The sequence below is a fragment of the Phalacrocorax aristotelis genome, chromosome 9 (assembly GCF_949628215.1).
Source record: "Phalacrocorax aristotelis chromosome 9, bGulAri2.1, whole genome shotgun sequence".
Classification (NCBI taxonomy): Eukaryota; Metazoa; Chordata; class Aves; order Suliformes; family Phalacrocoracidae; genus Phalacrocorax; species Phalacrocorax aristotelis.
In genome coordinates, this window is record NC_134284.1 from 8,700,632 (window position 1) to 8,706,631 (window position 6,000).

General features: G+C 35.8%; 1 protein-coding gene across 3 annotated transcripts in view; it reads left to right on the forward strand.

Annotated features, from left to right (window-relative positions):
• AKAP6 (A-kinase anchoring protein 6) overlaps positions 1-5,785 on the forward strand; it is a 237,120-nt gene extending 231,335 nt beyond the window's left edge. For all 3 annotated transcript variants that reach the window (XM_075103332.1, XM_075103330.1, XM_075103331.1), the window contains one exon: positions 4,824-5,785. The gene's annotated coding sequence lies outside the window, so the exon portion shown is untranslated. The remainder of the gene's footprint in view (positions 1-4,823) is intronic.
• The last annotated feature ends 215 nt before the right edge of the window (positions 5,786-6,000 follow it).

Consider the following 6,000-nt stretch of genomic DNA (forward strand, 5'->3'; position numbering starts at 1 on the left):
GCCTCCTCTTCCCTCCTCAACTGAGCTGTGGAACTAGAAACCAGCTCTACTCATTGATCCCCTTCTCCACAGTCATCTGGCCTTACAAGGTGTTCAAAAGCACTTGATGAAGCTGAACTTCTGGTTTGACAAGAATTTTGGGTGACTAATGAGTTGGAGTTCTACAATATTTCCAGACAAGCCATGAAGAATGGCTAATCAGACTGGAGACTAAGCAGAGAGATAATAAGTCATCTCTTGGTGTCAGTTTACTGTCGTTTAAGTTCAGTAAGCCATTATTAAGAGCACAGTTGTTATAACACAGGGTTAGGCCAAAAGTTGAGGTAACAAAAATGAGAAATCTTTGCAACATAATTAAAGAGTATAATGTAGAGGGTAATGTAGAATAAAGACCTGAATACCAAAGCAGATGGAAATTGATAGCCACACAGCAGTACTGGAAGCTTCAGTTCTATGTTTTGGTAAGCATTTTGAAACATAAGTTAGATGGTGGAACCTGAGATGAAAAAATGTCTCTGATCTCTTCCAAAGTTTGAAAGTGGTTCAGATCTGGAGTTTCCGACGTCACATAGATGTCTAACAATGACTGCACATTGAATGACGAAAGAAGACCTGCAAAGCAACTTCTGGATCAGATCCTAGCATGTAGCACTGCTCCTTTGAGCCTCACCAGGTGTTTGGTGACCCAAAAGCCAGCATGGCTATATAGAATGCCATTAGTCTTTGGAAACACTCCTCCAGTAAACCAGAGCCAGCATGGCAACTCCAAATGCCACGCCAATTCCAAGTACTGCAACTTGCCAGAAGCTGTAGCTAGGGAACTTCCAGTAAAACGCAAGGCTAAGCACAGGACCAGGTTTCTCCAGGAAGTTCCAGAATCTCTCCATCCTTGGAGATTTTCAAAATTCAAGTGGTCACGGCCCTGAATAATATGATCTGCCTTTGAAAATAGCCTTCCTTTGAGCAGGAGGTTGCACCAGATGACATTCAAGTTTCCTTCCAACCTAAGTTATGCTATGATTCCATGACGTTGACAGGAGAAAAGGCAGTTATTCATCACTGCCTACGAAAACCACTAGTACTTTCCTATGTAGCTGTAGCAGAGGATCTGAGCCTATTTACAAGAAATAGATTGCTTTGCTGCTATTAGATACCTAACTTCCGCGTTTCCTGATTTTGCTATATTATATTGCTACGCTTTGGGCTTTTCTTTTGCACATATTGGCAGTTTACCCAGCATTCATACGTTCATTTATGTATAAGTATGTCCAGCAAAGCCTTTAGGTTATGACAGCAATAGTCTACAGCTTGCCACTATCTCTTTTGACACATATGTATTTGAATAATGCATTATCTTGGAACCCTCATAGCAAAGAGGATATTTCTTGAATGGCTTTGAAATAGGCTATGATGACCTGTTGATTGCCAATTAAGTTACTACTTGGACACATCCAAACAACTGGAGAAGCGATGGAAATCAACTGGGAATTACCAAACTCATAGATGATACTATATATTCTAGAATTACATTAAAAGGATTATGTGTGTATGGAAGCCTTTGTCTGGGAATTGAGATGATGACTGAAGTCTGAGGTTGATAAGTGATAATTATGTAAACATAAGCTTTTCCTAAATTACTATTAGTTTTCTTATTTTTTTCACTCATTTTTGTAATATTAATTTGAGGAAGAATACTTACTATAGTAAGCATGATCTTATTCTTGTTCTTATTCATTCACTGGTGAAGATAATAACGTGTCTTTTCAATTCATTAATACTCCTCCTCTGAGGATCTCAAAATACTATACAAACCTTCCTGCATGCTCCAGAACTTCATAGTTACTTACATGGAAGCTAGCTGTGTTTTTTCATAAGACTGGGATATGACAATACCCAGCTGGTGTAAGGACTAAGGCTGGACATAGAGGATGGAGATATTAATAAACGCCCCACAATGCAATAAAATGTAATGCAGCATCTTTATGCAACACCTTAATAGGGTTATGTTATAGTTTTAAATTTTGCCCAGGGGTAACAAAGCCCTTCACACTACATCCCACTTTTTACATTTAGGAAGATATACTGGTTCTTAACTGATACATGTAGCATTGCTTCCATGGAAGCTATGTACTGTATTATCCCCAGTAGTAAAGCCCTAGGATACATATAGTTTATCTCTGGCACATCAAAAAATGAAAATATGAGCTGCTAGATTTGGTTTCACTAAAGTCTGAGCTCCCTTCCCCCATTCACAAGCTTGGTGCTTTAACTTCATCTCTCATGCTATGGGGAATGAATTACAGAAGCAATCTATCCTAATTTGTTAACTTATTCAAATAACAGTTATTATACTTAACTATGCTAAAGATTATCTTTTTGGTGGCAGATTGTTTATTTTTTGATGAGGCTAATTACTGATTTTCCAAAGGTAATTTACATGTATTACTAATACATCTTTTAAAATGTGACAGATAAATGTTGTTCCCATAAGTGTATTATGAAAAAAGTTACTATTTAAAAACACATTATTTAATTTGAAAGATAAATGGCAAACACCATTATTTTTCCTGTAGCACCTGTGCTGTGAGCTCATTTAAATGTGTAATTCCATGTGTAGCTGCAATACTTAGAGAAAAATAATCTATAGTATATGTGTACCTTAAAAGCATACTGAGAATTCAAAGCTGAAGAAGGCATAGTTTCAAATGTAGTTTGATTTTATACTGGTTTGGTATTTACCTTGGCTGTACGGGAGAATAGAAGTAATAGTGAAGAAAATATTTTTGCCAAGTCTTGCGATCTTGTTATTTAGCAGTGTGCTACCAAACAAAATGCCATTATGGGAAAATAATAACAACTCTATAAGCAAGCTTAAAAATATCTCTGGCAGCACTGACTAGTCTCTCGTATGAGCCAACACAGAGCTCTTCAACAGAGGTGCGCATAAAGCTATGCCGATTTTATTTCGCGAGTAGGGAACAGCTTGAAAGAACTACCTGTATATGAGATCATGCAATCTTCTGCTGTCACTGTGACCCATGACTCACCAATGGGATGGGGAATCTTTAGTCGCATATTCAGTTTGTGTAGAGATCAATACATCCAGGAGGTTTATGTGAGGTGTGCAAAATCTTTCTGAGAGGATACGTTAGAACTCTGTGTAATCTGTTAGTTCTTACAAGGAAATCAAAAACTATTTCCTTCCTTTTGTGCAGAATTTGTAATTTAAACTTAATTTTAACTTAATTTAGGGAAAAAAAAATATTTCACTTGGCCTTAAGAAAACAAAATTGGTTTTATCTGACAGTGCTGCAGTGTTAGCCAGAATGTCCTGCCACTTACTATAGCCAGGAGAAACCCAGGACTGGCACGCAGAAGGCCTGACTGTTATTTTCTGCTCAGCGATAGATTTTTTGGTATGACTTATTCCTTCCTTGCTTCAGTTTATTTAGCAACAGAATAATGAGAATAATGACCAATGGGACCTGTGAAGAATGATTTATTCACTGAAATGTGTTTTGAGATCCACAGATAAAAGATGATATGTAAATGCAAAGGACTGTTAGCTAATTATTCATTACAAGAGAAAAATAATATACAAGTTTACACAATAGCTAATATGTAATAATTTACTTCTAGAGACTGAAACTACGAGAATAATCTAAATCTTCGCTTACTGTTTTTTTCCTAGAGGTTTTTATAGGGACGTAGATACTATAATGTTTCTTTAGAAGGTTTATGACCATCTGACTTTTTAGCTCCTTACAGTAGCTGACTTTAAAAAAACTTAAATAGATTAAACAGATAATCTTGTATTGTCTGTGATTTACATAATTTTGAAAAACCGGACATAATCCATCAGTGAGACTTTTCTTACTATAGATATGTGAAACTCATGCCAGAGTTGTAGAAACCTTTTGATACAATTTTCCCCTTTATTCAGATCAGTTTTTCATTAATTTCTAAACAAACTGTTGAGCTTTTCACTATTTTCATGTAAGTATATTTCTTCTATAAATGGGGGGGGGGGGTGTCAGTTAGAGCAAATAAGATCAAAGGAAAAGGTAACTGGATAGATCCAGATATTCCTGCTTAATTTGGAAGGCACATAATGCATGTCTGGAGTGCCTCCTAGGAAATGCCTATGAGATGTACTTTGCACGAATCTTTGAGCTGTATTCTGACAATTATTTCTTCATAATCCTCATCATAAGCCTGTGCCCTTTGATGAATAGTTTAACCCTAAACTCTGAGCTGGATAATTCTATAGTACGAAAATTCAACTCATTGCTGGTACTAGAAGTGTCTAAATACCTATTTACAGTTTAAAAATACAGTGATGACACTGACAATTCTATTCATGGACCACTTCTGTGACAATCCTTTCCTCCTCCCCATTGAAATCTCATTCAGTGTATTTACCTAAATATTAAAATAAGTGATAGGTAGATCTTTTTGTTGCTTGGCTTTTGAAAATTCCTATGTTTTCACTGATCGGTGCACTTTCGAGTTCACGAAAGGTAAGTTTGCATGTAAGGATGAGGACAGGATCCAGGGAAAAGGTCAGATTAGATTACTTCCCTTGTTTCTTTAGAAACAAAGTCTTTACGAAAATCAATGAGTTTTCTACATCAATACAATTTTTTACACTAACTTGTACCTCAGGCTGTTAAAAGTCATTGTTTGCCTACTGTATGCTTCTGCATTAAAGTCTCTGGCATGTGATCGTTTAATGACTATCTATGGTTGATCTGGAATAGCTATGTTTTGCAAATAAAACTTCATTTTCTGTAACCTACTATTACTTTTTTGTTTCCTTTTAGAAACTTGGCTGCAATTCAGGTGCAGGTTCATCCTGTAAACCCTGGGATGACCTCCAATTCCATTGTATCACTGCCTTTCATTACACTGACTCCCAAGATAAATTTTCTTTCCAAATGTGATTTGTCCATGTTGGCTCTGTGATCAAGCTGCATATGCTAGTCCCATTTCAGTGACCATTTTGTATTGTAGCAAGGCCATTTGCTTTCATAGGGATTCCTCTCCCAAGCTACCTCTAATGACCTCCCCTTCCTAAATTGGATGCTCCTGTACTACTTATCACTAGTTCTGTTCTTTAAAGTTTTGAAGTCCCAAGGATTCATTATCAGTCTGGTTCATCTTTTCAGAACTGTACCTGTCAGTACTCTTCTATTTTATGTATCAAATTTAATATTTATATGTATAATGCATAAGTTTATTGAAACTATTTTACTTTTAAAGTTAAAATTTTGTTGGATTGCAGCAAAAAGAAGTCATTAGCCCTACTGATTCAATACATCTAAAAATTAAGCAATTAAAATAAATGGCATTTTATTTATTTAATTTTAAAATTTAATCTATGCAACACTTCAAGAAACAACTACATGGTGTTGTATATTAGGAACTGTTGACATTCTACTGAATTAAGTACAACATTTTGGTTTTTTATGCTTCTTGAGGTGGTAATGAGAAAAAAAGTTTTTAAAAAATGTGTGCCTTGCTGTATTTCTTATACCATTTATTAAAAAGCTGCTTTCACAGTAAAATTATGTTGGTTTGAAAGGAGGAAATAGCAAGGTTAGGATGTGTGAATAATTTCTGTATATATGTATAACCAAGTGCAAACATTGATGTATAATGACAGTATAAAATGCTTTAATGTTTGTGATGTCCAGTGATGTGGAAAATATAAGCCTTAAAACCATTAGATTGCATGGTAATTAGAATTGGCATAATAAAGATAGTTTATTGGGGAAAAAAAAAATCAGAACTGGTCATCTGTTTTACCTGCGTTCCAAGAACAGAATGCTTTATCAAAGTACGGAAGACTATGGGGGGGTTTTGCAGATATTCCCTAGAGTTATGCTATTCCATTGCTGGTGAAGATTTGTATTACCTGGCTCAGAGGTAAAGAACCTTTCACTAGAGATTCTGCAGGTCTTCTGGGCCAAGCAAGGAGACACAAATATTTAGTAGTTT